Raw genomic sequence first — 12800 nt, 5'->3', positions numbered from 1 at the left:
GGACTGAAACCAAGTATGGACAAACTTGCCAAGTATGGACAAACTATAAGCGAAATAAACCTTTCCTTCCTTAATTTTGGGCGTCAGATATTTTTGTCCCAGCAACGAGAAAAAAGTAACCAAGACACACCCCAAGTTAAAAGAGGAAAGATTTATTTTGTCTCACAGTTTGTAGAGGTTTTAGTTCATATTTGGTGGACTTTACAGGAGGGAGGCATTGCAGAGGAGAGACAGTTGAAGGCAGGGAGGAGGCAGCAATGCAGCAAACTAGTGAAGTAGTAAGGACCCAAGCAGCAAAAGACCACAAGCAGGCTTCTTTCTGTCCCTTATGTTTTTTCCAGGCTACATGCTCTTTGGGCAGGTAGCACTCATACCCAGGGCGGGCCTTCCCACCGTCCACACTCAGAATTATACCCAACCAATCAGTGGATTAATTCAGTAATCACACAGCCTTAATTCCAGCAGCACACACACTAGAACCAGCCACCTCTGAGAAGCCCCATCTACAGCTGCATGAGTCTTTGGGGGGACATCTAGACATAGCCATAGCACTGTGGTTGGTGGAAGGCACAAACTCCAAAGAAGCAAACAGCTTCTTTGTTTTTTGAGTCAAAATTTCCATGAGTACATAGTAAAGAACTCTTCTGTTGGGGACCACAAATTCGCAATGGCTAGTTGTACATATTTCCCTAAGGGATGAACTGAGGCTTGGGATTATTAGTATCACCTTTTTGACATTTTGCATGATCTCATTGTGGTGGGCCATCCTCTCCCACCTACTAAGACTAAGACATAGACCAAGACACTAAGACTGAGTCTACAAAGACTAAAGATGCTCCAGTGCAAGATCCTTCTCAGTATAAGACCATCACTGCCCTCTGAGTCATCCAACAATCCCCTCCTCAAATCCCCTCCTCAATCAATTAATGTCCATCTTCTAACTAGTGGTCATCCTGGATCCCCGCTGTAATGCTATTTTGTCTCTTTGTCCTCCTTTCTCTCTTGCCTTGCACTATAACTTTTTAGGAGACTGGAGGCTCACCATAGGGGTTCCTGATACTGTCTCACAAAGCAAAATTGTCTATCTGGAGGCCCAGAAGTCAGGGGTGAATTAATGATATGCTTTTAAAAAAATTCTCAATAGTGCATTCTTATTTGTCACCACGTAGAACCTGCAGATCTGGCACCACGGTAGGAGGAAGGTACTGGATTTCAATGTCTGAGTCTCCTTTGTAGAGAAGCAGTCTGGAGACTCCAAAACAGTGAGCTGGAGAACACTGGGCATTACACGGCATTTCTGTCTTACATGAATGTTAAGAAAAGAAATGGTGCTTAAAAATTTATCCCTTTAGAAAGTGGGCATAAAATAGGCTAATTGGAGTAATTCCAAGAAAATTGGAATAAACATTTTATTGGTGGAACTATAAAATATTCCTGCCTGTGTCATGTTCAGAGTGTACCTGTACCAGAAATAGGTCATGGTGAATAAGAAATCTAAGGTAGAAATCTCACACTTAAGAAAAAAATGTATGATAAAAAATTCAGTGAAACTCAACAAATTATCAAAATTCAGTGTCATCTATTTCGGAATGGAAATGAAATAATGACCATCCTGTGGTAAATAATTATTTAATAACTGAAAATACAAATTTGACACCATTAACTATCTACCCACCAGTGTAAGAATTGTATGTCCCAAGCATAAAGTGGTACTTCCAAAGGTAATGCAACTCATGTTTTTGTACTTAGTCTTAATCACACAGCTGAATTTATGGAAGATAAGTGAAAATTTGTGGTGCCCTCCATTTCAGTTAATTTATTTGACAGGATTTTACTAATGGTATGTGATGTGTGCACTGGTTTGCTAAGGCTGCTATAAAAAGTACTGGAAACTGAGTATTCTAGACAGTGGAAATTGACTATACTTCAGCCTGGTGGCCAAATGTCTGAATTAAAGTGTCAAAGGGTCATGTAGGGAAGGAGCCATACCAAAAATATTTTCCAGTTTTTGGTGGTTCCTTGACTAGCGGCATGGTTGCTCCATTCTTCAAATTGCTCTTCCTGTGTTTATGTCTAAATTTCCCACTTTTATAAGTTTCTGAGCCGTACTTGATTAGGGGTTGGCTTTACTCCATCATGTACATCCTCATTTCTGTGTAACTAATTACACCTGCAATGATCTTGTTTCTAAGCAACGTCACACTCTGAGATGCGAATGGTTGGATCATCTGAATTGGGGATACATGATTCAACTGAGAGCAACGTGATTGAGGAAGCTTTTCATCTAGGGACTCTCTTGAGCACAACAAAACATCTATTTTTATGCATTAGGAAATGTGTTGAATAGTTTATGTAGAGCAATCCCAATTATTAAGTACAACTGCAACAGATGGTTAATTTTCACTGTTTGCTACTGAGATTGGTCTGGTTTGCACACAGACCACATCTTCGTTTTACTCACCAGACGTCAGGAATCATGGGCTAGGGAGAAGGGCAAAATATTAAAAACGGAATAAGCCATGGGCATTGTCATTGTGATCATGAATAGTGCATGGCCTAAGTTAAAGAGTTTTGAAGGCTTGCTTGTTAAACACAGTAGTCAGGTGTGCTAAAAGTCAGACCACGGGGCTGGCGTTGGGTACTAAAAGATGCTTTGAACTGATGAAAGACACCAACTTGTTAATATCATTTGAGAGAAAATCCATGTTTCCGCTCACTAGAAAAGACTGGATCAAAAACTTGGCTTTTCTGTTGGCAATATAACTCATCTGAATAAACACTTTGAATAATTCTGTACAAATGCATTCAAAAGTAGTTACACAAATTTGTACTTTAATTCACTTGGAAAGGAATATCATGTCCAAATTTTCTACGCTGAAATCAGATTCCAGAAAAGAAAGTGATGGCCTGAATTACATTCCAAAAAGCAAAGCTTTGAAGACTAAACTCCAGTATATGTGCATATATATTTCCCTTTATATCATGTTTGGAAAATGGACAGCTTGCCCTCATGATTAAAGAGGACCAGACTCCTTTACACATCAGAGTGAAATAATTACTGATGGAGAAATGGATTCATTTCTCATGTTATATTATTTTTATTTTAAACTAAAATGTGATAGTCTGATTAAGACAGCTATGTTATGTTTTTATGTGAGAGCCTAGTTAAAATAAATTTTGATTAAATTTCCGGTAATTATTATTCTTACCTATGAATCATTTTATTTTGTTTTCTATTGCACAATAAAGCTTTTCCACATATCACAGTATGTCTTAAAACACTAAACCATTACTCAAATTTTACTTGCTATGTACTAGACTATAATAAATTGTGACTATTTCTAAAATTAGCAGTCATATTATAAATATTTCATTATAAATAATAAACAAATTAAAATAAATATTTTCAACTCCAATGAATATTCATCATGATAATTTACCAGACTTTTGCCATATTAAGTAGTATTCATTCATTTCATACTGGCAGTCACTGTTTTTGGCATATAAAAAATACTGTCATTTTACCACTAAGATCAAGATTCAAAATTATTTTCTTAGACCAATGAGTCTCAATGCTCAATGCTTGCATGACTCTGTCAAATAGAACATTATATGGTGTCATTGTGGTAGAGAATAGCCACGTATAACTGTTAACCACTTGAGGCTGGGAGGTTTTAAACTGGATGATTTTAATTTTACTTAATTTTACTTAATTTAAATAGCTACATGCAGTGAATGGCTGAAACAGTACAGTTCTGGACACATATTTCATTGGACATTTTCTCACAATCAGTGCTTGTTTTTTAAAGGTAATAGTGCCTTTTCATGAATAGTTATATACTAGCAAACTCCAACAGTAATGTTTAATATTAATTTTGTGTATGTTGCAATTGTATGAACTTTAAATTGAGTTTTATTTATCAATTCATTAATGGATTTTTATTCACTCAACATTCAGTAGTGATTTTGCAGTTTTTTTTACATATTCTTTCAGATTTTTTATATATACCATAATATTACGTACAAATAGACTTCAACCTTGCTGTAATATTCTACATCAGGATCATTTGAAATCAAAAGTATATAGCAAACACATTAAAAGGAAGAAATATATTTCTCTAATTCAGTTACTTACAAGTTGATTTTGAACTCTGACTTTACAAATTTACTTGGAAGGGTATCAAACCAGTTCATCAGATCCTTTGTGTCCCATCTAATAGCTGTTTTGTGTCAGTTATTCAAGCCTCTCCCAGTAATAGGTCTCAAAGACACAATACAGAAATATGCTGAGTCTGTAGAGCCTCAGTGTAAGCCCAAAAGAATGCTCCAAGTGAGGGAAGACCCTTGACACGAGGAGATTATATGAGAACATAATAAAAAGAGCTGTAGCTAGGGCATTTACAAGAGCTAGACTGACACAGTAAATCTCTTGAGGCCCAGAAGAGAAGCTAGAGTATCAGCAAAGAATTTTCCAAGTTTACTGCTTCCTCTCCTATAAAGGACATTATTAAAAAGATATAGGGTTAAGGAGGTTTAAATAATTAAAGCTAATGTGTGTAAACAATCAATCCAAGAATAATGGTATAGACTTCTTGTTCCATGTAACGCCACTCAGTTTCACCAGTAAAGCCTTCTACTTGTGAACCCTGAACTCGAATAGCTGATAAGCTCAACAATGCATCTTTTAAATTTCTTCTTGATATTAGGTGAATGCTTGCTTACACATATTATGCAAGCTAAAGGGCAGAAAACTGAATCTTCTCCATTTAAACATTATGGTGGATGCCTCAAGGAAGCTCACACACATACCTAAAATATATGGTGCTCTAATGCTCAGTATCAAGTTGATACTGACACTTGAAGTAGTAAACAGTGTATAACAAGATGTGCCGCTTTCGAAGTGACAAGGGCTGTATCTAGCCACTGGAGTGCCGTTTAGAAAATATCTGTTCAATGCAGTACAGTCTGTGGGTGTTTCCTATATATTTTCTTTAAAAGTATACCGTTGTGGCCCAAGCCAGCAAACAGAGTGAGAACAGAAGTAGATGAAGTTGGTAAGAAGTAATAACACCTTATTGAATACGAGGTGAATGGATGCTGTTCTATAAATAAAGAGAAGCTGGAGAAATGAATTTAATAAGGAAATGAGATGGCCAGATTTTGTTTAGGGAATTTGTATGTCTGTGATACATAATCAACAATATAAAGAAAACAAGAGAAAAGGGATCAAATTTTAACACTGGGTTACCGAAATGGACCCTGTGAACAAAAGCCAGGAAAAACTACAAGAACTAAATTTATCCATCAGGAAAAAAAATCAAATAAAATACTTGTGGGTTATAAAATTACAGTAATTGCTTAAAGCTAGTTATAAAATCACTGGCTGAGCTATTGGGACTAATTCATTGGAAACTCCTATGGGTAGTGTCCAACTTTAAGAGTATTAAAAATTGGTCATGATTAAACCCCATTGAATTGTGAAATTAATAGCATTCTAGTGAGATCTGCAGTAGTAAAATCTTTATCAGATTAAAACATTAAAGTTTCAAGTATAATAAAGATTTGGCAATTGGTTATTTATTTTAGAACATTACAGGCATTTCATCCTAATTTATTGATGATTATCACTAATTGCATTAACATTCCCAAACTTTTTTATTCTGTGCTTTATAGACAAGTTTGTAGTTACAATATAGGTTCAAAAATCAAAGCAAAACATCTACATTTATTAATCTGTTATACAAGGATAGCAGATACTCTATTGTTCTCCCATAACATTATTAAGTACATTTTTTTTGGCTGAATAGAACCATTATACCCTATTTGCTACCATAGCTGCAATTTTAGATGAAATGTTTGCACTGGGGCATGTGTTAAAGGTAGAGGTAAAAGACAAGTTATATCCTTCTACTATATGATTTTCAAACTTGCTCAAATAAAAGAAATAAATATAGCAAACCTTTTGCAGTATGGATAAACATAATGTGTCTTAGTTACTTTCTAGTTGTTGGGATTGTATACTAACACACCCAAGTTAAAAGAGGAGAGGTTTATCTCGGCTCACAGTTTGTAGAGGTTTCAGTCATAGTCAGCTGGTTCCAAGGCAGGGAGGCATGGCAGAATGAGGCCAAGGAGAAACAGTCCATGGAGTGTCATGCAGAAAGCAGAGCAGGGATTAAGGGGATGGATACTCTGCCAGGCCACGCCCTCATTGCCCCACCTCCGTCCACCAGGCTACACCTCCCAACATTGTACCCGGTATGCACTAGTCAGTAGATGAATCTGTTGAGTGTAGCACACACCCATGATCTAATCAGTTCCCCCAAAACTCCACCTTTTAGCATATGAAGCTTTGGAGAAACATGCAGATATAACCCATGCCGCAGTGTGATTTTCTGTGGGCTCCCATCATCCCTTGAGCTACATTCTCAAATCAGAATGAGCTAAATAGCTGTTTAATGTGGGAAAGGAATATATGGAGTGTGAGTTCATATGGAGAAACATCTGGCAGCCCCTTTTTGGGACAGAAGAAGAAATGGCAATTCTCCCTAACTCTGCCATTCTTTTGGACCCAGTTCCATAGTCTTGGAAACTATCTATCTACCACCCATAAGATTTATTAAAATGATGGCCATTGTGCTAGACATAACAGAGCCATAGGACAGGCTTCACTCCTGTGTGAACTTGAATGGAAACAAACAACTGCTATGTAGTTCACCCATGCAGCCCAGATCAAATGAAGATATGGAGGTCGTGATAACCCTGGCAGATTAAGTATGACAGCTGTGTCATAACCTTGAAATAAAGCAACTCTGCATGTTATGTACTTGAACTTTTGGACTGTATTTGACACAAATGTGAAGAAATTGGACAAGCTGGTCTCTATATTCTGTTGTTGACATGTGTTTTACTACATAATCTGTTCTTAGCTTTTATAAAACTTATGTTTATCTTTCATTATTTTTCCCATCCTCTTTTTTTTTGGTAGAGGAAATCGAACACAGGACCTTGTACTTGCCAGACAGGCACTTGTGCTGCTGGGGTATATCCCTTACCCCCTATCCCTAACCATAATATATAATGATAAATTTTGTGACTTACAGATAATGTCTTTTGACCAGTTAATCCAGTTCATTTAATATTTTCCGGAGCTATTTATAAACTGAGATATTGTTTACATTAATGTTTGGTCTGCATTGCATCCATATTTATTTAAACCATAAGGACTTTATGGCAGTGGAGAGAAAAATAATCTATTTACTCTTGTTTTCATTCTACTGGCAAAAAGCAACTTAATTACAATTTGCTATTATCAGTGAAGTCTTTTGGTCAAACATAATGAAAGCTCTGTTGCCACTGGGTTAAAGACTATGGTCATTCTGTCCAAAGGAAGAATTGTACTTCTCTGCTTCCATCAAAATTATCTGTCACCATGTAGCTTTCTTGCCCCTGTGAGCTTGGGAGTTGTAGTGATACATGAGTTTCATTCAGTTGAGGCACTCAGAAAATGTCTACTGGCTTGGGAGATACCTTCTGTTTAGAGCAGCGTGTTTCAGAGTTACTTGGGTGCTCAGTGGAATTTGTGTGTGTGCTGTAGGTGTAGTATGGCATGGCTCAGTGTTTGAGTTATTTTGATTACAGCAATAGTAACATACCTTTACCAGGTACATACAGCTGTGACAGTTGACAGTTAATGAATGCAGCGTTAAATTTTTAATTAAGACAGTGAAGTTCATAAGTTAAAATGTGATTGTCTTGCCTATGACCACACAGTTTGTATGTACTTTATCTGAAATATATAAAATTATATTGAGTCAGGGTGTTTAAGGGCTGTCTTCTTCAAAATTTAAAATATTTTATTTACCTCTTAGTGCATTTTTATTACTTTGTTCTCATGGTGTTTTCATTAAATACAATTCTCACATTAATATAGCTTTTTCCAAACCAAAATAATTCTCCCAAAGCAATTACTGCATCCTTTTTCAGAAACACACATATAAAACTGAAGATGGAAAAGATGATGTTATTTCTGTTTTCCTTTCAGTGATGAAGCCTTCCCCAGAGCTTCACTCTTGAGCTTTTGACACTAAACCCGTAATTGAGCATCATAGCAAATTCTCAACAAGATCGTTATCTTACATATAAAACTACACAGTATTATTACTTTAATATAAATGCATATTTTTAGTGCTCTCTTTCTGGATGGCTTAATTTAAGTACCCACATATTGCATGCCTCCTAATTGCACGTTAATATTAAATCTACATTGAGAGAAACCACAAAATAATGTTAAACTATGATGTCTGTTCATATGTGGTATCAGGACTCTGTCGTAGACATAATCTCATTATTGGTTTTAGTTTCAATTCATGTAGGAGATTAGAACCTGAGAAAAATGAAATTTGTATAAATATGGGAGAGTTTCATAAAATACTGCATGATTTCATTCATGCATAAATTCTAAACAACTTGATGTTATAGAATTTGAGAGTACAATAGAGGCTCCCAGGGATTGTAGAATGAAGGCAGGAAGACAGGAGAATTGGGTCAGTGGGTACTAAGTTATAGCTAGGGATGGACGATTGAGTTCTTGAGTTCTGTTGCACATTAGGGTAGTTATAATTAACAAAAATATGTTATATATTTCAAAATATCTAGAAGAGAGGATTTTAAATATGTTACAAAGAAATAATAAATGTCTGAATTGATGGATATGTCCATTATTCTGATTTTACTATTACAAAACATGTACATGTATCAAAACATCATACTGTTCTCTGCAAATTTGTAAAGTTATTATATCTCAATTAAAAATAACATTTGACAGGACTGAGAGGAGTAGTGTAAAATAGCATGAGTGAAACATCTAATCAATGAGTCATCACTTTTTGCCCATAGGGACTTTCGCTATAGGATTCCCAAAATGGAATGAGGAATATTTGTGAAATTTTATATGTTTAGAAATTTTGCACAAAATCAGTGATCCCTTCTTTTCCTTCTTAGTAGACAGATGATCAAATTTGGCTTGCTGTTTAGCAAGTTTGTAAACTCAAGTAACGAAGAACTCTCGTTTCAAAGGGAAGCAAGGCTGGCTATCAGGGATCATGAGCGGAAGCACACTTCCTGCATCGCTGCAGAGCAACTCATTGCGTGGATGTTGGAGGAACTTAGAGAGCCGGCTGTCTGGGCAGGAGTGCAGCCACGCCTGCAACCTTGGGAAAATGGCGGAGAAAGAGAGGTGACAGTAGGGGAGGAACTGTTGGGTTCTCTGAGGACACTTTTAGCAGGGCCTCCTAGTGCTTTGGCCATTGCGGAAATCAAGGAAGTCAGCACGGCAGAGATGGAGCTGAGTGCATTTGGCGGGAGAGTGCAAACCATCCATGCAGACTGCTCCCAACACTTCATCAGATGCAGGAGAAATATTCACAGTCAGATACAGATGTCACAGCAGAGAATAGGGAAGGAAGCAGGAATAGAGAACAGGGATGGGAAGAATGAGTGGCAAGTTGAACCGCAGGGTGGGAGACACTCCCCAAGCATTTTATGTGGGAGAACTGGAAAGAAACCGACATGGGGTTCACTAGCCCATTATTTCAACAGATATCCATGAAAGCCAATCAGTGCAGTTTGGAATAATATTTAAGACTTTTGGCTCTGAAACCAGACTGTGTAGCTTGATATCCCAGAAGCACTAACCAGCTGTGGGGCCTTGGGGCAGGTTAATTAAATTTTCTCTGCCTCAATCCTCTTATCTATTAAATGAGGATAATAGAAGTAGTACCTATCCCCTAGGTTGGTGTGATTATTAAATAACATAAATACACTAATGGGTATATGATAAATAGTATCTGCTGCAAGTATCTGTGCTACTTTTATTACTACCATGAAATAAGGACCATCTTTCCTGAAAGGCTGTGGTACAAGAAATGGGTAGATAGGAACTGAACACAGGTCTGCATTGATTGTCTGAGTGATCTGGACCTTATGATTACTAACATTGATCATGTTTCCATTTTGACTTTGATGTTAGGGAATTTCAGGGAAATTGCTTTGCACTCAATGCATTGTATTCTTATTAAATAATGTTGGTATAACGTGGAAAATATGACCTATTGGAGATAAAACAGTAAAGGCGGACGAATACACAAACTGAATACTTTCCCACTCAATTAATGATGAGAAGGTATTCAAGTGAGCTTGCTAAAGCCAAGGCAAAGTATTCTTAGCTATACAGGTGGTTCTTATTTCAAAATTTGTACTTGTAACAATTACAGAGAAAGAGTTCTATAAAATTAACAGCAAGGTCCTAGATGTCAGCATCGGGTTTCCTCAGTTTGTGTTTGTGTTCAAAACACAGAAAATGGATAGAATCCAATGAACAGAGAAGAAATCCCACTTAGATCTAGCAGAAAATATCTAGTAGTTGTACTAACCTGGGACTTTTTTGGTACCAGTTTTACAGCAAAGAGGAATTATAGCATCCTTCACAAAGCTCCTGGGGATCTCAGCAGGGATTCTGCACAGTTCCTGGAGACCTCTGAAGAGGGAATAGGTAGGGCAGAGCAGCTGAGATTTTGAATTCCCAATTGCCTCCTTAAACCTGAGCCATTCATCTGTTTTATTTGTACAGCTCTTCATTATAAGATTCAGTTTCAATAAATAATCCTAGAACTTTAAGAATTGTAAACCATAGCTATATGACCCTTGTATTTCTTTTATACAATGATTTTTGGGTTAACTATCTGTCAGTAGCTTCACACCCTAGGATGAATTCAATTATTTAGTTTTTACCGAGTGTCCCGAGTCCAAGAACTCAATCAGTGTGTTGATTCCATTAGTATTCAGGCTGGCAGTGATCGGTGACAATTGCATCTAGTGTTCTAGTGCTCAGAACAGGTGCAGGAGTAAGAGGTCTTCATCAACTAACTTCATACTGCTGGCCTCTGCCCTGGCGAGGTGCACAGCATGCTGTAGGCAAGGTCACTTGCCCCATGGCATTTTTATAGATAAGATCACTGTGGAGGCATCTGGGGAACAGTTTTATTTTCTCAGGTTTCTCAAACCAGTATATCTTGAAGTACATAATTACTTCATTAAAATCTCTGCAGACATTGCGAGGGAAAAATTCAGAAATAAGAAGCAGTTTCCTTGACATTGAGGTGGTTACTCCTGAGAAAGTTTTCATGCAGAAGGAAAGGTTTATGCTTGAGAGAAGGATGTAAAGTTTAGAGCTTAGTGTAGCAGGTATAATTTTCTACTCTTTAGTAAGTTTCTGAATGATTTTGAGATAAAAGATTAAAAGAGTTGATGGCCTATTTAGTTATTGCTGCACAACAAAACATTCCAATATTTTGTAACTGGAAATAAAATAATTTATTATTTCTCCTGAGTTTAAGGGGTCAGCCATGTATACAGGCATGGTGGATATGGCTTTTTCCTTTTGCCCCATTTAGGGTTTCACTAGATAAGTTGGAATAAATTTGTGGGCATGTAACTTACAAGTCCAGGGGTGGGGATGACCATTGGTTAGAGACCTTAGCTGAGGGTTTTGCACACAACATTTTAATTGGTGGTTTCTGGCAACATGGTGGCTCAATTCCAAGTATGGGTGAGATAGAGAGAGACAGAGAGAGAGAGAGAGAGGAAGAGAGAGAGAGAGGAAGAGAGAGACAGAGAGAGAGACAGAGAGAGAGAGAGAGAGAGAGAGAGAGAGAGATCTCAAACCAGGCAGAAGTGATATCACCTTTGATAATTTAGCCACAAAAGTCATAGGGAATTACATCCTCTGTAGTACATTTAGAACACTTAAAAAGATCTACTTAAATTTAAGGGGAAAGATCATGGGCTCCATCTCTTTGTGGGAATGTGTTACTGTCACATCAACAATATGGGACCCTATATACATTGCATGTACTCACTCACACACACACACAAATACACACACACACCTACTTCTTAGTACAACACAATCTGCTACACAAGAGAGCTGAAGATGATAATGAAAAATGAAAAAACTCATCACTGTGCTTTGTTCTGAGGCGTCAGCCAAGCCCTTCTGTACCCTGGTTCTGAAGGAAATGAGGAAGAGAGAGAGGAGTCAGCCTTATCATCCAGAAGCTGCAGTCGAAACTGCAGGTCAAAGGCTGAGTGCAAATGGTTTCTCCATTGAAGTCACTTACTTCCTGAGCCATAGAGCAGAAAGCACTTTCCCTAGGGGTGTCTGTCTCCCTCAAACCAAAAGTGGAATATGTGGGGAATAAAGAAAAAAATATGATAAAGAAAAAAAAAGTACATTTCTAGCCAAGGTACATTTTCTTTATTCCGTGGAATCATCTTCAATTTGAGTACACTTGCAATGCTGCCAGATACAAAATGGAATCGAGGGCAGGCAGAGTCTTAGCAGGTGTCGGTACAAACTTCAAGCTTCAAAGGGGCTTGCGTTCTGCTGCCAAGAGGATCGATGCAGATGTACATTTTGGCTTCCGTAGACTGAAATGGCCTCAATTCTCTTTCTTGAGAAAAGTTTGTGAATTTATTCCATGCTAAAACCTACTCCTATCTGACCAGTAAGGAAACGTTTCTCCCTTAGAAATGGTCTCTTGTCATGAAATATTCAAACGGAAGACAGGCAAGGTTTTGATTTTTAATGGTTCCATAAAACATGTCTTGTGCTGGATTTGGGTTTTTTTCTTTTCTGTTGTTGTAGTTGTCGGATTCAAGAGACAGCCTTTTAATGCGTGTCTGTCTTTTTCCCTGCCATCGTGCTACTCTGAGAGGCTTTGTGGAGCTCAGGTTTGGCG

This window comes from Chinchilla lanigera, unplaced genomic scaffold (assembly GCF_000276665.1).
Source record: "Chinchilla lanigera isolate Chin_1 unplaced genomic scaffold, ChiLan1.0 scaffold00017, whole genome shotgun sequence".
In the NCBI taxonomy this organism is placed as follows: Eukaryota; Metazoa; Chordata; class Mammalia; order Rodentia; family Chinchillidae; genus Chinchilla; species Chinchilla lanigera.
The sequence above is the reverse complement of the archived record's forward strand: the minus strand, read 5'-3'. Positions refer to the sequence as shown.